This window comes from Podarcis cretensis (assembly GCF_951804945.1).
Source record: "Podarcis cretensis genome assembly, chromosome: 1".
Taxonomy (NCBI): Eukaryota; Metazoa; Chordata; class Lepidosauria; order Squamata; family Lacertidae; genus Podarcis; species Podarcis cretensis.
The window spans coordinates 39219188-39244762 of NC_137170.1; positions in this window are offsets into that span (position 1 = coordinate 39219188).

The following is a 25575-nucleotide window of genomic DNA, read 5'->3' on the forward strand; positions in this document are numbered from 1 at the left end:
CTATGGCCAGGAGATCGCATCCATCTATATCTAGGCAGAAAAACAATATGATAGTAAATTTGTATGTTAATGGAGCTACTGGCTCTTAGCCTTGGCTGTACAGTTTCCTCCTCCCTCCTATTGTCATGGTGGCAATCCAGATGCATTAGCCACAACTGCACTGTGCACACTCTAGAATAAGGTATCAGCAGGCTCAGGAAAATGTGAAGAATGGCAGAAGTACAAAATAAACTAGGGGAGGGTGGACATCCTAAGGAAAAGAAGCCACAAAAACGTCCATGTGAGAACCAAGCATGCTCAGAAGTCACTGAATGTTGGATGACTATTTGGGGTGCAGACAGAAAATTGGGTTGGATGTAGGAATTGGGTAGTAATTTGATTCAGCTCACGTTTAAATGTGAATCTACCTACTTTACAATTCCTGAAGCAATATGAAAGCTGAAAGCTGAAAGATTTTGAAATTTTCACTTCTCCAAATTTTCTGGTGCCGTTTCCGAACCATGTAATGTATACAAAAAATGCATGTACAAAAATTGCAAACTGGTGTGCAAAGTTGGAAAAAAACCTGAACTTAAGCCTGGAAAAATGAGAAAGTGAAGGAACGCAAAATTGAAAGATTCACGTCTCCCTAGTTGGATGGGGAATGAAATAGAGGAATGCATGGCTGGTCGGCTGGAACAAGGAGCAGCAGCACTCCACACTGCGACATTTTCTTTCAAGTCTTACTTGCTTTTCGCATATTGGAGATGGTGGACTGAGTCTAAGATAGTGACTTGTCCACGGCAAGTCTGGAAACTCATGGGCTAGATATTTTCAAGCACTCTGCTAGACCAGCCGGTTACACTGGCCCTCCTCTTGTCCTTTAAGCAGCTTGTGGTATATCCTAACATCTAGAACAAACAGTGATTTGCAGAATTAGAAAAGAAAAGCCTAATAATAAATGCCCAGAGCTGCCTGGGTTCTTTATTTCATTTTCAGAATCGACACAGTATGACATTTGAAAGAAAATGGAATCAGTGAGTCCACGACAGGGGAAAAATGAGTTTGGGGGGACTGAATGGAAATATAAAGAATTTCTCTCACTCCTACCGCACTTTGGAATAATTAAATATGAAGTGTTGCAGAGAGTTGCAGATGAATCCGAACAGTAATTGAGTTGGCACTTCAACATTACTATATCTGCTCTGCCAAGTTTAAAATCCCCCATAGTTTTTCCTCTCAGCATACATAATATCAGCTGCTAATCTAGTTCTCCATCTGATTTTGTAAGCAAGCTGATTAATATTTATTAGGGCGGGAGGTTTACTTCACCTCTCAAATTTCTGAAAGATTTCCCTTTTCCAGAGACAGTTATATATTATGCCTTTTTGTCATAAGCTCAGGCAGAAAACCAAAAAATACTATTTCCCAGGGAATAAATAGCAAGGATTTCAGATTGGGAGGAAGTTGAAAAAGACAAAGTGAACAGTGGTAGCAATTTGGCAGTGGGGCTGGCAGCCTTATATTGGAAATGATGAAAGAAAAATTGGGAGAGATATCCCCTTACAGCCTCATTTTAAGCCCCTGAGGCCTGAGAACCATAAGAGATTTCATGTACAACATAAGCTGCAAGGAATCACCTTCCAGTCTGATTTTCTTTTTCCAGTTCAGAATTGCAGCTCTGCATTACTTTGATTCATGAACTGTTGCTGTAAAGAGAGCAAAAATTAATATGAAAGATATTCTTTGTAGAAGCACTCATCACTGCAAAAGTTTCCAAACAGGAGGCAAAATTCTAATGCACCAGCAATTCAGAATTTACCAAATGGAGGCAGCACTTATTTATGCACCCGGTCATTTATAAAAATGATCGGAGCACATAGTATATTCCTTACACCTATATTGGAGTAAGCAGAAATTATTCCCATTTTACAGAAGAGAAAAAGAAAATAAGAGAAAGGAGCTTACTTATCAATCACCCAGTCCATTCATGATTAAATGTGAGCTTCCTAAATAGCTTTCTATATCTGAAGGGGCATCTCCACCCCCCCATCGTTCTCCCCAGACACTGAGGTCCAGCGCCGAGGGCCTTCTGGTGGTTCCCTCACTGCAAGAATGAAGTTACAGGGAACCAGGCAGAGGGCCTTCTCAGTGGTGGCATCTGCCCTATAGAACGCCCTCCCACCAGATGTCAAAGAGAACAACAACTACCAGACTTTTAGAAGACATCTGAAGGCAGTCCTGTTTAGGGAAGCTTTTGATGTTTGATGCATTACTGTATTTTAATATTTTGTTGGAAGCCACCCAAGAGTGGCTGGGGAAGCCCAGCCAGATGGGCAGGGTATAAATAAATTGTTGTTGTTGTTGTTGTTGTTGTTGTTGTTGTTGTCGTCTTGAAGGCAAACCTTGAGAACTTTGGATTCAACCCCTGAAGCACCAGTGTACTTCTTTGACTTTTACAGGCTAAGACACTTCTGTGGTTGCCCCATGCATATTCTGTGGCGATAGGCTACATTCCATGGCCACAGTTCTATTGGGTCTCATTGAACAATAACACCTGGACTCAGTAACCAGTCTATACATGCAGTGGAATGTGATGACATAATTCTGACCTGCTTAGATGGACTGTGCCGCTTTTGGTACACTCTTGTACCAATGTTAAAAAAAGAGAGAGAAATTGCTATATCAGAGACAAAACATTGAGCATGCCATTCTCTCTGCCATTATAGTTTTCTGCTTGCCATGAGATTATTTTGTTTTTACATATAGAAGCATTCAAACTAGCAGGGTGAAGTCAATGGAATCAATGTTTATTTATAAAAAATGTTTGTTTATAAAAAACAAACAATGTTTGTTTATTAAAAAATCTGTATGCCATAATACAATAATCATATTTATAGAATGAAAACCGTGCAAATTTTTAAAATCACAAATCAGCAGCTAACTGTTACAGAACATATACCACATTAATTCCCTAAGAGCCTGTTGTTCAGACTGGTTGATCCACATGTGTAAGTGGAAGGTTTCAAAAGAGGAAAAATAATAATTTCACCATGTGTTTAGGTGCAGGCAGAAGAAAATTCAACATTTTTTTCAAGCAGGGATATCAGTCAAAATAGCTCATGGTAAAAGAAATTCAAAGCGAGTATTAATCTTTTATGAAAAAAGATAAAAGCTCTTTAAAGCCATTTTGTAGAACATTAACGTGGTAAACCATCGTAAAACTTAGCATATGCCTTTTAGTGATAAGCATTGTGAATAAAACACATTTGCAAGTACCAGCTTTATGAAGTCTGGAAATTACAAATTTAAAGAATGGACAGAGGTAGATACATTTCATGGATGTGCTGCCAACGTCTATTAAATGTGGGAGGTAGGTGTCTTCTTAGTGCTTTTCTTTCTTCATAAATGGAAGCTACAGTTATGTTCTGTGTTGCATGCACTAAATTTTTCTCACAACTCAGCAGACCTGAAGTGGAACATCATTTCAGATTTTGGGACAGGGAAGTTGGGTCCAAAACCGTTAATGTGGGGAGTAGATTAAGCACAGCCCACTCAAGGTTAAGTATATTTTGAGAGAACTTATGGTGCTTATTTTCATTTTACACTTCACAATATACATATTAGTGGTATATCAACACAGAACCTTTTTTTTTTTTAGGTCAAAGGGGTTTATGCATTTAGCTTGTATATAAAGTAGATAGATCCATTTAATGGTTTACACTCAGTAATTGTGTACAGTCCGAAAGCCTTCCAGAGAGAAAGGACTGATAGGACCTACTGTCAGTTCAGAAGAAGGTCCTGTAGATTCTTGGTCCTAAAGCTACAATCTAGCAGAGGTTGTAGTATGCCATTTGTTATGAACAATTTAAATCCATCTAGTCTAACAGAAGCTTCTTAAGTACCCATAAGTCTATGCTGAATCATGGCCTATCTTAACATGTGCATTTGTCTCCAGTTCAACTTATTTGTTTGCTGGCACAATGTACCTACAGAATACTCACACACAGTTTCTCTCTTTCAGCTGATTGTCAAACTAGGGTTGAGTATGACATGATAGGATCCATAGGTTTATACAAATTACACTTCTGTAGCCCATTGAGCACTCATCTCATGATTTCTTTGGTAGGGTTAGCCACTTCAAGTCTACCGCATCTCATGGTGAAAACAAAACTGTCATCTGACAAGGAAACCAGTTGTCAAGTTCACTTAATCAATTCCTATGCTAGGATAAGAGCATCAGTGTGCTCACCTGTCATGCTGTCAAATATGGCAAAAGACTTTCCAGGGTACAGAGCACCTGACTGTTTTGGAGTTTCAAACAAAGAATCACAGTAATGAAGGATTTAAACACACACATACACAAACAAACAAACAAACAAACACACAAAATACAATTATTTATATGTAACTTCACAAACAGTAGATTTTAGATTATTTGGTTGTGTTTATGTTGTCCAAAACCAGAACTGATCACCTGTCCAAATGCAGGCAATTGGGGGTATCAGGATATTAGGGGGTCACCCATATATTAGCAGTAGGTTGTGTCCCCCCAACACACAACTAGCTGCAGCACTTAAATCTGCAAATTATGCTCATCAGATTTGCATATCATGTGTACTTTATGAGCATATGATATTTGTGTAATTTGCAGTGCATATTTCACCTCTGTTCCTGTCATGTACAAAATGAAACAAAAGAAGGGGCAATTGTAGTCCTCAGTTCCAACTGCCACTGAATTTCTAGGTACAAAGGCAAAAAAGCTACAATAAGAAAATCCATCCATCCCTTCATGCCTTCATTCATTTAGATGCTAGCACAGTGTCCCAGTCACTGATTCAGAACCTCAACAACATGTACATGCAATATGCTTGTGTAATGCTGTCTCTCAGCTCTGGGATGCTCTGATTTAACCAATCCTGCATAGAGGTAATTCTGTATACTGCATATTCTAAGAAAACCTCACCATACATTGGAGCAAGGAATGCTTCTGTGCCTTAAAGCTTTCACACAGTTTTCAAGAGTAGTGGGTAGCCTTGGGAATTATACCAGTTTCCTATTTTCTGTGCCACAAGATTTCCTAGTTAGATGAGGAAGCCACAGTCCAGAATCTGCACAGTTCCTAGCAATTATGTGACGTAGGAAATCCAGTCCTGCACCTCTTCATTCTATTGCTGCTGAACCGCCTGTTAGAATTCCTGCTCTGTGATTGCAGTCATGGGATTGTTGTCTTTCACATGATGGTGTATAGGAACTCACAGAGACAGGATGTTTGTGTTACTGTGTTCTGTGAAGTGAGACTATTGTCCTCTGTCCTTTCTCTTTGCTATCTGATGCTAGAGAGAGAGGGAGCCATGTTGTAGTGCTCCGTGTGTGTTTATACATTAATAATAATAATAATAATAATAATAATAATAATTTATTATTTGTACCCTGCCCATCTGGCTGGGTTTCCCCAGCCACTCTGGGCGGCTTCCATAGAAACCAAAAATACACTAAAATATCACAGATTAAAAGCTTCCCTGAACAGGGCTGCCTTAAGATGTCTTCTGAATGTCAGGTAGTTATTTATCGCTTTCACATCTGATGGGAGGGCATTCCACAGGGCGGGCGCCACTACCAAGAAGGCCCTCTGCCTGGTTCCCTGTAGCTTTGCTTCTCGCAATGAGGGAACCGCCAGAAGGCCCTCGGCACTGGACCTCAGCGTCCAGGCAGAACGATGGGGGTGGAGACGCTCCTCCAGCTATACTGGGCCGAGGCCATTTAGGGCTTTAAAGGTCAACACCAGCACTTTGAATTGTGCTCGGAAACGTACTGGGAGCCAATGTAGGTCTTTCAAGACCGGTGTTATGTGGTCTCAGCGGCCGCCCCCAGTCACCAGTCTAGCTGCCGCATTCTGGATTAGTTGTAGTTTCCGAGTCACCTTCAAAGGTAGCCCCACGTAGAGCGCATTGTAGTAGTCCAAGCGGGAGATAACTAGACCATGCACCACTCTGGCGAGACAGTCCGCAGGCAGGTAGGGTCTCAGCCTGCATACCAGGTGGAGTTGGTAGACAGCTGCCCTGGATACAGAATTGACCTGCGCCTCCATGGACAGCTGTGAGTCCAAAATGACTCCCAGGCTGCGCACCTGGTCCTTCAGGGGCACCCTTACCCTATTCAGGACCAGGGAGTCCTCCACACCAGCCCGCCCCCTGTCCCCCAAAAACAGTACTTCTGTCTTGTCAGGATTCAACATCATCCATCCTCCAACCGCCTCCAGGCACTCACACAGGACCTTCACCGCCTTCACTGGTTCTGACTTGAAAGAGAGGTAGAGCTGGGTATCATTTGCATATTGATGGACACCCAGTCCAAACCCCCTGATGATCTCTCCCAGTGGCTTCATATAGATGTTAAAAAGCATGGGGGAGAGGACGGAACCCTGAGGCACCCCACAAGTGAGGGCCCAGGGGTCTGAACACTCATCCCCCCCCCACCAGTTTCTGAACACGGCCCAGGAGGAAGGAGCGAAACCACTGTATAACAGTGCCCCCAGCTCCCAGCCCCTCTAGACGGTCCAAAAGGATGTTATGGTCGATTGTATGAAAGGCCGCTGAGAGATCCAGCATAACCAGGAAACAACTCTCACCTTTGTCCCTAGCTCGCCGGAGATCATCAACCAGTGCGACCAAGGCAGTTTCAGTCCCATGATGAGGTCTGAATCCCGACTGGAAGGGATCCAAATGGTCCACATCCTCCAGGAGTGCCTGGAGTTGTTCAGCAACCATTTGCTCAATCACCTTGCCCAAGAATGGAAGATTTGAGACTGGGCGATAGTTGGCCATACTGGCCGGGTCTAAAGATGGTTTTTTAAGAAGCGGTTTAATGACGCCTCTTTCAGCGGATCTGGAAATGTTCCCTCACAGAGGGAAGCATTCACCACCCCGCAGAGCCCATCGCCCAGCCCTTCTCGGATTGCTTTTATTAGCCAGGATGGGCAAGGATCAAGGAGACAGGTGGTTGGTTTCATGCGTCCAAGCAGCCTGTCCACATCCTCGGGGGTAACGGATTGAAATTGATTCCATGCAACTTGACCAGACAGAGCTCTAGCACTCTCCCGCCCCAGCCCTGCTCCCACGGTGGTATCTAGCTCCTTCCGAATATGAGTGATTTTATCTGCAAAAAACTTTGCAAAATCGTTGCAGGAGATCTTGGGGTCCTTACAAGGCCCCGGTGGTAAAGGTGGTTCCGTTAAATTGCGAACCACCTGAAAGAGTCTCCTGCTACTATTTTCTGCAGATGCAATAGAGGCGGTGAAGAAAGTCTTCTTTGCCGTCGCTATCGCCACTTGGTAGGCTCGACGTTGAGCTCTAACCTGTGTCCGGTCAGATTCGGAGTGAGTTTTCTGCCACCGACACTCTAGCTGTCTCAGCGATTGTTTCATTGCCCTCAGCTCTGAAGAAAACCACGGGGCTGTCCGGGCTCCATGCAATCGGAGAGGGCGCTTTGGAGCCAGACAGTCGATAGCCCTGGTTAACCCGCATTCCAGCGGGCCGCCAGGGAATCAGCTGAAAGGCCATCAACATGGGATAAAGCATCCCCTACCACTCTCTGGAAACCATTTGGATCCATTAAGTGGTGGAGGCGGACCATCCGAATTGGTCCCACCTCCCTGCAGAGGGGAAGGGTCGCGGAGAAGTCCAGTTGCACCAGGAAGTGATCTGCCCATGGCACTTCTTTTGTTTCACTTTTTCTTAGTGTCAGATCACCCACGTCACTAGAGGTGAACACCAGGTCTAAGGCATGTCCATGACTATGAGTTGGGCCAAACTTATTCAGGGACAGCCCCATGGAGGCCATGCTTTCCACGAAGTCCCGAGCAGCCCCTTGTAAGGTCGTGTCGGCATGGATGTTAAAATCCCCTAGGACAACCAAACTAGGTGTCTCCAGGAGAAAATCTGCCACGACCTGAAGCAGCTCGGACAGGGAATCCTTGGTGCAGCGGGGAGGTCGGTACACCAAAAGGAATCCTGTACTGCCCCTATTGCCCAACGTCCAGAACATGCACTCAGAAAACTGGATCTTCCCAGTAGGACGCCTGGTGCAAGCTAGTGACTTCATAAAAATCACTGCAACCCCCCCTCCTCGCCCATATGACCTGGGTTGCTGTGTGTAAGAGAAACCTGGTGGGCAAGCAGCGGCAAGGACAGGCCCATCTGCTTCCTCCAACCAGGTCTCTGTCACACATGCGAGGTCAAATCCTCCATCCACAATCAGGTCGTGGATGGCAGTGGTTTTATTCATCATTGACCTGGCATTACACAGCAACACCTTCAGGTCATGTGGGTTTCCCCTGTTGATTCCAGTATCCATCCGGTCAAGGCCAGACCCGGAGGCAGGGATAGTCTTCAAACAACGACTAAACCTGCCTCCTTGGTAATGACATGGTCTGGTCTTAGCGTAACTCCGCCTCCTGCCCATGATCACCAAGATTGGATATCCCAGTGCTTCCCCCCCTGTGGAACTTGTCCCAGCCATCGTGTTGGCTGGGGCCCCACTCCCAGGCAGCCCTGATCCCGCCCCCTTAAAAACAAAACACAAACTATACAGAACCAATAAAACAACAACAAAAAAGGAACAAAACAATTATACTAAAATTAATCCCCAACCAAATATCCATCCCACCCACCCACCCCCAACAAAGGAAAAAAGAAAATAAAGAAATAAAAATTTTAATTCCCACTGACTGCTTGAGGACATTATAAAGCACAGGGAACAGGAACAGGGAACAGGGAAGCAATGGCAGAACACTTCCCATACTTTCCCAAAAGTTTGTTCCAAATAAGGGCCTGGGCCACGCCCCCAGGGCCACGCCCCCTGGGCCAGTTGGAAGAGGCCCTGGAAGGGAGCAGGCCCTGCAGTCCTCACCCAGCCGATGGTCCGAGGCCTCACCGCAGCAGGAGTCCCTTTATAGCTGGGAGAGAGGGCCTGGGCCATGTCCCCTGGGCCAGTTGGAAAAGGCCCTGGAAGGGAGCAGGCCCTGCAGTCCTCACCCAGCCGATGGTCTGACACCTCACCGCAGCAGGAGTCCATTTATAGCTGGGAGAGAGGGCCTGGGCCACGTCCCCTGGGCCAGTTGGAAAAGGCCCTGGAAGGGAGCAGGCCCTGCAGTCTTCACCCAGCCGATGGTCCCAGGGCTAATCTAAAGCAGATTAGCCAAAATGCTGAGTTGCTGAGGCCTGTTATGCAAGCTGCGAAGACTCTGCAGATCCCTAACTGTGCCGATGTCTGTTGGCATCAGTCGCTGTGATGTTTGGGCTGAAGAAAGCTTTTGAAGCTCCCAAACGATCAATCAGGAGAGAGGGAACATGCCATTTGTCTCTGCCAGGGTCCTACTCAAGTGTAGGACGAGCTCCTGACACCACCTCCATCTGAGTCAACACATTGTTGAAGGAAACGTCCTATTCCCTTCCAAGCTTTTGGCTGCCAAGTTCCAGAAAGATGAATTTTGATCTACATGTTTGACAATTACACCTCAAACTTTCTTTTTTCACTGGAGCATTGCAACGAAAGCTCTGAGCTCAGCACGTATCAAATCTGCCCCTAGCTCTTAGGGCAGAATTGGGGGGGGGGGATCTAAATAGGTTCTCAACAAGAGCCCAAAGCAGAACCTTGTTTATGAGTTGGTGAGATTAGTGCAGTTGCGAGAAAAATGGAATTTAGTACTGGTGACAATGGATCAAAGTATGACGAGGGAGGAGGAATGTTCATATGCCTTTATTTTATTTTGAGTTTTATTATTCATTTCTAATGCTTCTGATCTGCCTTCAGGTCCTATCTGGGCCTTCAAAACTCCCCTTCTACTGAGGTGCACCTGGTCCCATTTCTCTCTCCTTTTAGGCTTCTGGTTAAGATGCATCTTGTTCGGAAGTGTTAGAGGAAGAGGACTGCTGCTGCCGCCACCAATAATGATGGTCATAGAGGGATTCCTTGGTGGTTCTTTTATGGATTTTTATCTATTTGATTTTGTTGCAAACCTCCCTGCGGTTTGCGCAAAGGGCAGTACATAAATCATCTAAATAAATAAATAAAAAGGCAGAGGTGGATATTTAGATAAATAGCATGAACATTTCAAAGTGTGACATATTTTACGGACTGTTTATACAGCAAGAACTCCCTCCTTTCTGGAGTCATCCCTGTTCTTTGTTCCTGGCACGTTATGAGCAAAGCGCTCAGTTAGATGTGTATATGAACAGGTAATCCCACCTGAGTGCAGTGGGATGAGCTAGGTGACTTTTAAAATCCCCTTTGGCCCTTACAGGCCTTATGAAAATTCAAAGAGATTGCAAGGACCAAGGGGGGGGGGGAATGGTAGGGTGATATTTGCCAACTTCATTACCATCACAAATCCTTTCAAACATGAAACCGTTCCAAGCAAATGTTATAATGCCACTGTGCTTTCCAAGGCTGAACACATTTCTGCTTCTTTCATATCCACAGGGGCCCATTGGATCGCCAATAATTGAAATACCAGTGATCTTCGTCTGTTTGCCAATCTGCAAACTAAACAGAAGCTTAACCTATTTGCGGTTATGCCAGTTTGTTGACATTTTGCTGCAATGCAAGCCAGGGTATGAACCAACCATGGATTTAACCACTGAAATTAGGTCGAGGGCAACACTCCTCTCAGATTCTAGCAGTGAATCTGGCTGTCTTGTCATTGCACTGGATTCAGGTGAGGAATTTTATTTTGCCCCTTCAGTTCACCCAGACAACTCCTTGTGGGCGGCGGGGGGGGGGGTAACCTCATCAAGTACAAGCTAGAAGTAGGAGTGCAGGCTCCAGCAAATTCCTTATTGCAGTGCCTGCCCCACAAATTCCCCTGGGAGTTCTGAGCAAGCTCACGGTGTGGTCCATCCAAGAGGCATAATTAGCTCTTTAAAGAGAAATATTTTTGTCCTGATAGCAGCAGCCAATTATATTTTAGTGGGGGGGGGTGGAATCCTAAGGCAACGGATTGTGGAGACAGGCTTTAGACAATTAAAAGAGAATGCAGCTGTTCCCAAAAGGTTGATGGGATGCAAATGTTGCTTCCAAATGCTGCTAAACAACTCTGTGTATAGATAGCGCCAGTTTTTCCAAGCCAGTTCAGCTGTTCTCTAATTAGTAGTAGACTAACAGCTTGCTTTGTCATTGATACAGTTCTTATACAAATACTCAAAAATATGTGTGTTTGTGTGTGTGTGTGTGTGTGTGGGTGTGGGTGAGTGAGAGAGAGGATCCACTTTTATTATTTTTTCTGTTCTAGATTGTTCCTGTACATTGTTTCAGCCCTTTAAGGAAAAGATGAGAAGGCCATTGCATGGCGGGTCTTGCATCAGGCAGATAATGTACCATGTTGTCTTGACTGGACCTCCATCTTGTAGGAAGTAGCATAAGTCTTAACTTTCTTACAGCACTATTTATGTGCAGGCTTCAGATTCCTTTGTTTTGTGTCAACTCTTTCCTTTAGTGTAAACACATTGTTAATAGCATCATTAAGAGCTGCACAGATGCTTCATAGACGTTTATATGCGTTTAACCTCCCCCATCAGCAATGTGTCGGCATCCATTTTATTTCATGGAGAGGAAACAGTATTTCCATACACTTGCTGTGTTCTGAGTTGCTTTCCAACTGAAACCTTGTCCACCTCTGTGGCCATCTTACTATGCACACTCAGCTTAGTCTGCAATCCTTCCCCCCCCCACCCCTTACCTGGGAGTAAACCTTACTGAATTCAGTAGACATAGTTAGGATTGCACTGTCAGAGATGTAGCAGTAGAGACAAAACTAATACCAGCATTTGAATATGATTTGGTGGTTGCTAATAAGGTTAGTTAGGTCTTAGATTTTAGGGGAAACATAGAAGGTGGTTTAGCTTTGATTGCCTCAAAATGGGAAGATCCTTTTTAAAAAAAATTGTATTGATTTTTCATAAACAACATACAAACTAATGCATAACCATACAAACAATAACAGAACCGTACATGGAGCATATTCAGTATAAAGATCAAATTACAGAGATGCAGTTACATATAAGCAAAATTTTAAGACAAGTCTATATAGCCCAACCACAATGAGGAGCAAGTCACGGGAGGAATACAGTACTTATATGATTTTCCCTATTGATATGATAACAAAACAAAGAACAGTCTGCATCTTATTGCTGGCATCCATCTGTCTCGGGAGACTGTGGAGCAGTGTGCCTTTGGGAGTGAAGTCAAACTGTTGGAGAGTTACAGTGCCTGCTGTGGCTGTAGAAACGAATATAGGAGAGGCATGTTTTGTGGTAGCTGGGGCAGATGAAGGCATCAAAACTGTCAGATCTGGCTTTGCCCAGCAATGTTCCATACATTAATAAACCATTTCTCCCACATAGGAGCTTTTGATTATTCCCAGTAGCAGGTTATTGCCAAACTGGCTGCTGATAGTAATGTAAACATTGGATTTTTAGAAGTTGTAGGAGGATTGACATATTTCTCTAAAGAAAGAAGACAGAGGGATTTGGAATCAAAGAGTTTTCCCTGTCAGACTCAGGATCTTCTTGGAGCCATCAACCACCATTAGAGAAGAAAGAATGCTTCTGTGCCTAACCCCCTTTTGCAAAAAGAAGACAAAAGCATATGCAAAAGAGGGAGTTACATGTTGGTTCCTAAATAAGTCATTCATCTTAGCACTTGTTCACAGTGGGAAGTAATTCCTTCCCCTGGTGGCAAGCTAGTTCTAATACTTTAATAGCTTGTGATTACTGTATTTTTCGCTCTATAACACGCACCCGACCATAACACGCACGTAGTTTTTAGAGGAGGAAAATCCCTCCATAACACGCACAGACATTTCCCCTTACTTTTTAGGAGGAAAAAAGTGAGTGTTGTGGTGCAAAAAATATGGTAAGTATCAGTTGTTCCCTCACCACCTGCATTCACAGTTACTAGGAAGATGGAGAGATGGGACTGTGATAGGTGTGGTGTTGCCATAATGACTTGCCCATCTGGTAAGAAGCTTTCAGACATTATATGTGGTAAGGGTAGGTCAAGATATAATGTGGGAGAAGGAATCAACAGTAACAGAATCCATTGGGGAATGGATAACCTCAAAGCCAAATGAAGTTTGTTTGGGGAAATTGTTAAGAACATTGGGTAGGCCACTGAAATCAATGCACAAGCCCAGTGCATTGAATAACATTGGTATAAGCTATTTTATACCAGGTCAATCCATTGGTCCATCTTACCCTATATACACTTGACTGGCAGCATTTCTCCATGGTTTCAGGAGGTGGGGCAGGGTCTTGCTGAATTGCTGCCAGGGATTGAAGCTCAAACCTTCAACATGCAATGCAAGTCCTCTACTATGGGCCCTTTATGTCTGAAGACCAGGCCCTTCTATCATTTTCAGTGCAGAAGGTGTAATAAGCCAGGCGGCATTGGGCAATAGAATCAGACTATTGTGATATTTGAAATAAAATCAAAATTTTCACAATGCAGTTTTAAAACTCGCTTCTAGGGGATCTGCACAGCATCTGATTCACAAATTATTATATGTGGATGGTAGTGTAAACATTTCCAAATCCACAAAAGGGGAGATAAGGTAGAACTTGTCAATGAACACACAGAATGACAACCTTTTAGCAAAGCCAGAAATTCATTATAAAAATTGCACACTGAAAGGACATTAGGAGAGAGAAGCAATGTATAAATGGCAAAGTTGTCAAAGCCAAAATGGCAGCATTGCCATGTTTCATATTAGAAGAGAACATACAGTGAGCATATCAGAAATCTTGTGGGCGGGAGCATTCTGAAATACAGTTCTTCCTGAATATAATTTCTACAGGAAGTACAAGAGTGGAGGGGGATCTCCTCTATATGTCAAAAAGAGACTGGATCCAATAAATGAGAAAAGTTAAGAAGAAGAAAACTCTTGAAACTCCTGTGGGTGGAAATACCCAACTTTAAGTATATGTAAATAAGTTTATATTTTAAATATTTGTATCCCCACTTTTCAAAATTAATCAATATTTACAAATGAGCTGTTAATTAAATTCTGGGGATATACTATCACACACACATACCCAAAGTTATGAAGGAAAACCTGAGGATGATAGTCAAAGGAGAGCATCTTGTAATGATCAGGGGCCTCAGCTCCACTCTCATTTACTGGTCATAAGACATTTGCGTCATAACAAATAGCATTCCTAGATAATATAAATGGCCGTGCATTAGAACAGCAAGTTATAGGGGCAACTAGAGGGGAGTTAACTCTTCACTGAATCCTGAATGGTGTTAGAACAATTACTGTAACTATAACAAAGCCAGCCCAGAAGAGGAAAGTTTTCTGAAAGGTCTGACATGGTAACATTTAATTTCAAAAAAGGAAACTTTTCAAAATATAGGGATTTGATAAAAGAAAAGCTGAAAGGTGTTGTCAGACGGGTCAACTCTTTAAAGATGATTTTTTTGGGGGTATTTAAATTTTGTTAAAGGTTCAGATAAAATGTGTACTGCAGGTAAGAAAGGGTACTAATGTCAACATGGTTAATGAGCAAAGAACTTTAAAAAGGCAAAAATTCTTCTGTTAAAAAGTTGAAGTCAAGGTCAATGGAAGGAAGAGAAAGGGGCCCAAACTCTGACAAAACCAATCTAAGATGATAATAACGCAAACCAAAAGAAAAAGAAAAGAACTTGAGAAGTATGTTTCTGAAAACATTGTTGTTGTTTAGTCGTTTAGTTGTGTCCGACTCTTCGTGACCCCATGGACCAGAGAACGCCAGGCACTCCTGTCCTCCACTGCCCCCCGCAGCTTGGTCAGACTCATGCTGGTAACCTCGAAAACACTATCCAACCATCTCGTCCTCTGTCGCCCCCTTCTCCTTGTGCCCTCCATCTTTCCCAACATCAGGGTCTTCTCCAGGGAGTCTTCTCTTCTCATGAGGTGGCCAAAGTACTGGAGCCTCAGCTTCACAATCTGTCCTTCCAGTGAGCACTCAGGGCTGATTTCCTTCAGAATGGAGAGGTTTGATCTTCTTGCAGTCCATGGGACTCTCAAGAGTCTCCTCCAGCACCATAATTCAAAAGCATCAATTCTTCGGCGATCAGCCTTCTTTATGGTCCAGCTCTCACTTCCATACATAAGACAAACAATTTAAAAAGTCTTCAAATATATCAGAAACAGGAAAAAATCCCGACACTGTTGGACTAACAAATAACAAAAGTGAACAAGAAGTATCGAGACAGAAGAAAAACACACTTAATTATTTGTATTTCTGTTCACTACGAAAGATGATAAGCAGGCCAGTTATCCACACTTGAATGACTTTTTCAAAGAGGAAATCTGAAAACTTAAGGCTGAAATCTAGACAGTTACTAGGAAGAAAGTCCCATTAATGCAGTTGAGCTTACTTCTAACAAATCAACTGTCAGTGCCAGAGCTCAACTTCTGCTACTGTGCTGCAAAGAAATAAGGTCTTCTTGGGACTCTGGCCAGTGAGTAAGCCTGAGCTGAAAGCTTTTGTGTGGGCTCAGTTATGCAGGGGGAACCTCAGGCCTGGAGGCCACATGTGGTCCTCCAGGTGCCTCTCTCTGGCCCTTGGCCCCCTTCTGCACCCTTCACAAGCTGTACTGTGCACCTTCATTGAGTGCTTTTGTCTCACTTGACTGTGTTAGTGTACTGTGATCATGCATCTTGCTTCCCTAGCAGTAGAGTAAAACTTTATACTAAAAGCAGAGATAAAAGCAGAAATCTAGTAATAACAGGGTTCGATCTTATAGGTCAAGAAAAGCCTGGGCAAAAGGTTTGTCTTTTCAAGATATCCGAAGCAACTGGTGGATGATTCTTTTTTTTAAAAAAAAAATAATATTTATTAAAAATTCAATAAAAAAGGTTACAAAAATGATAAAAAGAAAAAACAAAAAATACAAATTACAGAAAAAATAAAAACAGTTAAAAATAAGTCCCTCTTTCTATATCTTACAATTCATTTACTTATTTTCATGACTTCCTCACACCTCCCTTTTTTGTATTCCAGTTCAGATAGTTAATTCAGCAAATCCTTACCCTCTTTGTTTTATCTTAGTTCTTTATCTTCACATATTATAACATTATATTTTCATCTAATATCAATCCATTTTTACATATTCCTATTTAACCTTATTACTAAAACCGCTTCGTTTCATTCCGACATCATTTTAACATTCATTAATTTTACAGTGTTTCTGTAAATAATCTTTAAATTTCTTCCAATCTTCTTCCACCAACTCTTCTCCCTGGTCTCGGATTCTGCCAGTCATTTCCGCCAATTCCATATAGTCCATTACTTTCATCTGCCATTCTTCCAGGGTGGGTAGATCTTGTGTCTTCCAATACTTTGCAATAAGTATTCTTGCTGCTGTTGTGGCGTACATAAAGAAAGTTCTATCCTTCTTTGGCACCAATTGGCCGACCATGCCCAAGAGAAAGGCCTCTGGTTTCTTCAAGAAGGTGTACTTAAATATCTTTTTCAATTCATTATAGATCATCTCCCAGAAAGCCTTAATCCTTGGGCACGTGCAACTGGTGGATGATTCTTGAGGCATGGCAGAGGGAAGAACATTAAAAGTGGGCCTAATGTTGGGGTTAAGTATGGGTTTCGGGTGTGGAAAGCCAATATCAAGAAGACAAATCTCTGCTGGATAGAAGAGTAAATATACAGTATGAGTTGCAGCACAAAGACTAACAGTCTCTTTGATGGTTTCTTTGATGGGGCACAGGTGCAAGGAAGTGCTTATTAGTGAAGTTTCCATTGGAAAACCTTCAAAAGGTCTCCCCTTTGCTGTTAAGAATCTAAGGCAGTGATGGCCAAACTTGGCCCACCAGCTGTTTTGGGACTACAATTCCCATCGTTCCCGACCAGCTTGGGATGATGGGAGTTGTAGTCCCAAAGCAGCTGGAGGGCCAAGTTTGGCCATCACTGATCTAAGGGCATACAATGAACCTGCTGGATGAGGCCATTGATCTGTCTCACCCAACATCCTCTTCTTAACTCTCACCTCCTGTGGTTTCCAGTGACTGATATTCAGAAGCAGGGGTGCTAACATGAATAAAATATGTGGGGCAGGTAAGCCCCACCCCACATTATCACATGACACTGCACACACACACCATTTGAATGGCTATGCCCATCAACTTTGGGGGACTCCAGCACCCTCAAATATTTTATTGGGAGGGCCAAAGGGATCTCAGCCCCAAGGAATTGGTTGCTATGTTCAGAAGCAGAGCACTGCCGTGTTTTGAGCAAGTTTCAGGAAAGGGAGGTTGTACATAAGGAGGATTATATTTACTTATTCAGAGTTGGGGCAGGAAGCAATATCCTCCTTCTTAATCACCTGTGACAATTGGATATTATGTAATATTATGTGATGATGTCATCATGCTGGGTACATGGAGTTGTACTGAATACTAGTCCTACTCAGAGAAGAGTCATTGAAAATAATGTACATGTCTAAAGCAGGTTCATTAATTTCAGTGGGACTACTCTTTAGTTGGCTATTGCCCTTGCTCCTTAGTTGGCTAGGATCACATAAACAGGAAGAAGCAGCCCTGGGTTACATAAGAAGTAAAAAGAACTTAAGGAGCTGCAGATTGGCCATTGACTATTCATGAAAAAAGGATAATAAACTGGTGAAATGGGGGTACAACACCCTCCAAAAGTGCCCTTGTTCCACTGAACATATTTACGTGAACATTCCGTATACAGCTCTAGTCTTGGAGTCCATCTAAATGTATACCACATATTTCTTAACACTTAAACAATAAAGAACTCAATTTACGTCTGGTGACTCAGCCTGATAGTCTTCATTTCTTTCCGATTTCATTCAAGTTGACATTACCGATAAAGCAGCTACATAAAACATAAACCTTTTCTTCTTCCTGAAATGTATGATTTTTATAAGTTGTTGCCCTTAAGTGACATTCAGGAAGAGAGAAAAATAAAAGTCCAATAATTTCCACCCAACTGGGTATTTATCACAGCTTCAAACAGGAGGAGATTCATTTCTATTTATTGTCTGGAAATGTTAGACTAGGCTGAATTAAACATTTTGATATATACCTGCAGTGGTATAAACTATGTTTTCAAATTTTCCTAGTCAAGATTTCTTTTACGTAGAAGAAAATTAGACAGGTGCAGCACACCAAATGAGATGAACTTTGTCCTCAAAGAAAATTGGTTTTTCCTTTTCAATTTCATTTCAAAGAGATCTGACAAGTGTTGCTTTGAACAAACTTTCACAGCACAATATCCTTTGTGTAAGTTTTCCCCTGTCAGCTTTTCTATTCCGGTAGGAACTTAGAACAAAGTGTTTGCTGCCCTTTGAGTTGAGAACTTCATCAGCTGAATGAACACCAGTGTAGTGTAGTGAAATTGAGGGCATACTCTCTCTCCCTTTCCCTCTCCATGAATCTGAACGTTGCCAACTCTCAACAAATATAATTTCTCTATCTTGGAGAAAGACAGGTAATAGTTATATATCCAGTTTCATATTCTTTCCCCCACTCCCCCTACCCTTCCTTCAATGAAAAATGCATTTGGGAAATCCTCCTATTTTGAGACCTGGCTTGGGTTATAGGAAAACAATTTTCCATCTACATCATTCATATCGCGTCTTCACTTTTCATTTCTTTTTCCTGATCATGTAAGTCACATTTTGTCATTTCCCTCATACTGTATATGTGTGTGCATGTGTGTATCACTTTATCATTAGGTCAGATCCTCAGGCTGATTTTAGTCAACTTGTGTGAATTCCTGCTGCTTTTAATCTTTCACACTCACACTTACCTGTCCATGGAAATTTATCACCAGATGGCATCATCCTTTATTGTAATCTCTGGCACTACATCTAGTACATTGTTGAGGTATGCCGGTAAAATAGTTCGTTATCTCTCTCTCTCTCTCTCTCTCTCTCTCTCACACACACACACACACACACACAGAGAGAGAGAGAGAGAGAGAGAGAGAGAGACTGCATGCTTTCTACTGAATGTACTACACTGGTGCGCCAGAAAAGAAGGCTTGGGTGCTCTGTTATGTGTGATGTGGCCAGTGGCGTAGCGTGGGGGATGCAGGGGGGCCCGGCCGCACCGGGCGCAACATGGGGGGGGGACGCTCGCACTAAAATCCACGGGTTAGGGGGCGCAAATTACTTGCCTTGCCCCGGGTGCTGACAACTCATGCTACGCCACTGGATGTGGCTCATGTTATGTGGAAGCAGCAGAAAGAAGAGGCTGATATGTAATCTGTTTGTAAGTATCACAACTGGAGTAAATTGGAGAAATATCTGTCAACTGAATAAATAATAATAATACTAATACTAATAATAATAATAATAATTGCAATTTATATACTGCCCTTTATCAAAAGATCCCAGGGCGGTGTGCAACATTAAAAACACATTACAGAACATCAGTGATAAAAACAGAATAAAAAGCATACTGGCAGACAGCCTAATAATAAAATAGTCATTATAATAACAATCCTCTGCCCCACATTTTCACAGACCATAGATTATTTCATAGCCGAAGGTCTCGGTAAAGAGGAATGTTTTTGCCTGGTGCCTAAAGACATGTAATGATGGTGCCAGGTGAGCGCCTCTGGGGAAAGCATTTCAAAATCAGGGAGCCACCACAGAAAAGGCCAGTTCTCTTGTTGCCACCCTACAAACCTCTCTGGGGTGGGGGCATAGAGAAGGGCCTCAGATTGCAAGTGTTGGGACCAGGTCAGTTTGTATGGGGAGAGGTGATCCTTAATGTCCTGAGCCGTGTAAGGCTTTATTGGTCAACACCTATACTACCTGAAGCTGGTCTGGCGAATCTTGGATACTTTCCATGAAGGCTTGGTCTTGATACAAATCCAAAGCATGGAGTTTCACATGCTGCCATTTTGCTTGCTTGCTATCTATTTGCAAATATCTCTCACTAAGGTCCAACATAGATGCAATGTTGACTTCACTCACAAACTGTGGTTCCACCCCATTTTTGAGTTATTCTCCCTTTCGTTCCCTGCCTAATACACAGTTTGCACACTATCTTCACCAATGCAAACCATGTTCTCTTATGCTTACATTATGTTTATAATTTGCAAACTCACTTCAAAACATGGTTTCAACCTCTAATTTATGAGGGAACCATGGTTTGCATAAGCATAAGGTAAAGGTAAAGGTACCCCTGCCCGTACGGGCCAGTCTTGACAGACTCTGGGGTTGTGCGCCCATCTCACTTAAGAGGCCAGGGGCCAGCGCTGTCCGGAGACACTTCCGGGTCACGTGGCCCGCGTGACATCGCTGCTCTGGCGAGCCAGAGCCGCACACGGAAACGCCGTTTACCTTCCCACTGGTAAGCGGTCCCTATTTATCTACTTGCACCCGGAGTTGCTTTCGAACTGCTAGGTTGGCAGGCGCTGGGACTGAGCAGCGGGAGCGCACCCCACCGCAGGGATTCGAACCGCCGACCTTTCGATCGGCAAGTCCTAGGCGCTGAGGCTTTAACCCACAGCGCCACCTGCGTCCCTTGCATAAGCATGCCACCATATAAAAACTGGTTCATGTTGTGCAAACCATAGTTTTCAAGGAGCCAATAGGACATTGCTATAGGGCATGGGTAGACAAACTAAGGCTCGGAAGCCGGATCTGGCAAAATCGCCTTCTAAATCCAGCCCACAGACGGTCCAGGAATCAGCATGTTTTTACATGAGTAGAACATGCCCTTTTATTGAAAATGCATCTCTGGGTTATTTGTGGGACCTGTCTGGTGTTTTGACATGAGTAGAATGTGTGCTTTTATTTAAAATGCATCTCTGGGTTATTTATGGGGTATAGAAATTTGTTGATTCCCCCGCCATATAGTCTGGCCCCCCACAAGGTCTGAGGGACAGTGAACCAGCCCCCTGCTGAAAAAGTTTGCTGCCCCCTGGATAGGGCCTGCCCAACTTAAAATCAGGACTACGATTCTTTTCACTCTTCAAAGGCCATTTAAAACTTTTTGTGTTGTTTCACTCTCAAAGCCAGATTGTGCAAGGCTGTGGTGCTCATTTCCCCATCACCTTCCTCCAGCGTCCACACTAGTTTATTGATTTTTTTAATACACATTTAATGCCATAAGGAATGTGGGTGCCAATATAGAGTCTTCTTTGGTAATCACTCATAGCCGAGTAAGATTGTCTTCCATAAACACGCTTTTAACAATGAGTCCATAAGTGACTGGAGGCCAGTTCTGGATCCACACATCCTTCCACAGTGGGGACATTGGTTTCTGGGCGGGAGTTGATCACGGTGTGGATTTGCCAAGTGTGCTTTCCTCTTAGCACGTTTCTCCCTTGCGTCCTGAGTTTGAGTGTCTTCAAAGCCCATGACACCTTTGGCAAAGGCTGTTCTCAATACAGAGTGCTACTATCTTGAAGCATGGAAGTAAGAGAAAGAGATAGAAAAGCTCACACAAATGCCTGGGTACCTTGTCTGGCTGCTACCGAATCACTGACCTAGGTAAAGTATAATTTGCATCATGGTAAGCTAGGATAACTTTGTACTACCACTTTCATCAAGCTACCAGTGTGTGAGCAGAAATGTAGCTTTAGCATCACCTACCTACTTGCCAAACATTTGTACAGTGGTGCCTCGCAAGACGAAAAGAATCCGTTCCGCGAGTCTCTTCGTCTTGTGGTTTTTTCGTCATGAGAAGCAACCCTATTAGCGGCTTAGCGGCTTAGCGCTATTAGCAGCTTAGCGGCTATTAGCGGCAAAGCAGCAAAGCGGCTATTAGCGGCTTAGAAAAAGGGGGGGGGAGCGAAAAAAATTGCAAGACTTGCAAGACGTTTTCGTCTTGTGAAGCAAGCCCATAGGGAAATTCATCTTGCGAAGCGCCTCAAAAAACGGAAAACCCTTTCGTCTAGCGGGTTTTTCGTCCTGCGAGGCATTCGTCTTGCGGGGCACCACTGTATTAAAATAATGCTTGCTATTTTCATGTTATTCTAACTGAAGTCTTCCCCCCACCCAACACGACTAGTGTCAAATCAGCTTGACATCACAATGTCATGTAGAGTCAATCCGAATGCAGAGAGGGGAGAAAGTTACACGAAATGTCCATGCAAAATTTAATTACAGTATTTAATTAACATATCTTATTGAAGTAGCTGTGAATCTTCTTCTTGCACAAAATACTCCAGAAGCTAACCAGGGCAAAGGCATATTTTATTTAAACTGAAAATCTTAAGAACTTTCTGATTAACTAATGTAGACTTCCTACTTGATTAACGATCTCTAAATATCTTAGAATCTTTGAAATTCATGTTTATTGATAAGCTGGAATATTTAAAACATAGAAAGCCAAATTAGCAAAAAAAGAAAAAAGAAAGAAAGCTCTATCCTGACTCTAATGATAATGAAGATGAATGCTGGTTGAAAACTGAAACCTAATGATTGCAATTCAGTGAATCTTTGACATTGTAGAGACTATTATAAATGATAAGCAAGGTGTGTTTAGCGCTAATATGCCTCTTTGAATGACAGGTTGGCTTCAATATGATGTGATGCCATGCTTTTCAGTTGCTATCTATAATTATTTTAATGAAATGACCAAAGAGGAATTGTGGAGCACTGAACTTAAGGATGGAAAAACAAGAAAATGAAAGATTTTAAAAATAATAATAATAATAATAATAATAATAATAATAATAATGATGATGCACCCAACCCACTCCCAATTCCTTTAAAATAAGCAGTGCTGCATCTGTGCCAGGCCTAATAGGTACAGTATATGCACCAGTGTTGCTTTGTAGTGCTTCATTCTTTTTTGTTTTGTTAGTCTAAGCCCCCTGTTGTCATATATTGTCATCATTCCCTCCTATGTGTCTCTTTGTCCCTCGCTGAGAGGAATGGCATGCACACAAAAATATTTATTTCAGTAATTTTGGATTATTAATATTATTTATGTATCTGCCTATGACCTTTCCTCATAGAAAGTTCACGGTGGCCAATGACAATCTTATTTTTATTTTCTGCACATATACAGGCAAAGTATGTGTATTTACGTGCCCACCCCTTCCGTTTGGCAGCTGTGCTCTGTGTTCTTTCCTTGCGCTGGTCATTTATTAGCATTTATACAGCTTAAGTGTCTTTAAGCATCTTTTGGGGTCATTAATTGGATTTAGCAAGAGTAATGGTGCAGCACACTTCAAACCCTGCGACTAAATAAATCTAGAAGTGCAGGATGCATAAATATGCACACTAGCGCCACTTTGAAACCAGCAGGTATCTTCTTTGCATTCTCATTTTGATTTTCAGGCAGATGGAGAAAGTGCATTTGATAAAGATACGAGAAGTTAGAATGTTAATCAAAATATTTAACAAAATACTAAAAATGATGTCAAGATTAGTGTAATTTGATTCCTCCCTTATAATGGAAATATTTGGTGCATGCAAGATGACCTAATTATATTCCAAACGAAAAGTAGAAGCCTGCGCTGGTCAGGAGCGCTGTGTGCCTATTGGATTACCAGCATTTTTCAGCTGGAGAATTATACTCAGGTTTGCGTGAGTAGTAAAGTTGCTGCACTGATCACTATTTCTAGATTAGACATGTTATCGATATATTAGGCACTCATTTGTTATGAAAAAAATCATTTCTATTTATACAAGTAGACAAATGAATTGTTTCTGAGCACAATTCAAAGTGTTGGTGCTGACCTTTAAAGCCCAAAATTGCCTCGACCCAGCATACCTGAAGGAGCATCTCTACCCCCATCGTTCTGCCCGGATGCTGAGGTCCAGCTCTGAGGGCCTTCTGATGGTTCCCTCACTGCGAGAAGCGAAGTTACAGGGAACCAGGCAGAGGGTCTTCTCGGTAGTGGCGCCTGCCCTGTGAAACACCTTCCCATCAGATGTCAAGGAAATAAACAACTACCTGACTTTTAGAAGACACCTGAAGGCAGCCCTGTTTAGGGAGGTTTTTACTTGTTTGATGTTTTATCGTGTTTTTAATATTCTGTTGGAAGCTGCCCAGAGTGGCTGGGGAGGCCCAACCAGATGGGTGGGGTATAAGTAAATAATAATAATAAATTAATAAAATAATAATAATAATAATAATAATAATAATAATCTCTAATCACTTTATTGTGGGAATGTTCAGGGAGGCAGGAGAGGATATATTGTTTATCAAGATCCTTCCTAACTTGCACTAGCAAGTTCTATAACTTAGCAGAGTTTTGCATTTCCCCTATAAACGCATAGCAGATAACTGGTTGCAGGCTTGTTTAAGCCGCTTACTATTAGATTTCTGGTATGTTCCCTTATATCCCTCTTAAAAGAATAAGCACACCACAATCTTGTGTTAAGTATAGAAAAGAAATTTACTCACATCATCAGTAGACAGTTGGATACCTGAAGGCAGACTTAGTTACAAAGTTACATGTGGAACTATCTCATATGGAGATAATCCCAGTGTCCCCTGTTGGCTGAGAGCCAACACAGCAATTCTAGCTAACAACTGCTGCTCCAACAATGAAGTAAAAAAAGAGAGATTGTGCTGCATGACTTGCCCTTTTGTTACCTGGACAGGTAAGGTCACACCCACCTCTAGTCACATGCAAAAGGAAGTATGTCCCAGCCAGGAGGAAACAGGAACTTTTCGACTGGCTGGACCAAACATTCCCCCACATGTCCACTCTAGGAAAACAAGGAATTGTACTTGACTGCTACTTATGTATCACATCCCACATTTATAGGGTGCAACCAATGAAGTGTTCTTTTGTGCACAGATGCCCTATATGGACAGCCACCAGAGCAATGGTTTGGAGCAGCGTTTAGAGCAGGCTGTAGCCTGGCTCCTCTTAGACAGGAAGAGCTGGGAAAGGGTTTCTGCTGGGGTTGGGACATGGTCTAAACAACTAGCTGTGGTGTGTTTTGGTGACTCCTGGCTTCACCCTCTCAGATTGTGGAGCCCCACGCAACGTCCTGGTGTCACACACGCGACGTTGCACAAGTCTTTGACATCAAACATGCGACATTGCGAGGAGCTGAATGTGGCAGCAGCATAGTCCCAGCAGCCGGTGGCCCTCATTCTCCCCTCTCCCCCTGCCATGCAAGGGGAAGACAGGGAAGCTGCCCCCTTCTGGCCCAGCTCCGTGTTCACCCGACCCCACCTTCTGAAGAAAAAGAAGTTTGGACTTGATATCCCGCCTTTCACTCCCCTTAAGGTGTCTCAAAGCGGCTAACATTCTCCTTTCCCTTCCTCCCCCACAACAAACATTCTGTGAGGTGAGTGGGGCTGAGAGACTTCAAAGAAGTGTGACTAGCCCAAGGTCACCCAGCAGCTGCATGTGGAGGAGCAGGGACGCAAACCCAGTTCACCAGATTACAAGTCCACTGCTCTTAACCACTACACCACGCTGGCTCTCTACAATGGGGGGGGGGGCACCTATGGCATATATGGAACTCGTAAAACTTAGCACCAAACATCTGTTTAGTGCATGTGCATGTAAGATGCATATAAACAGCCCACAGAGCTCTGGTGGCACCCTGGAATGGCAGCGCTATATGATGTAAAAAACAAATTCT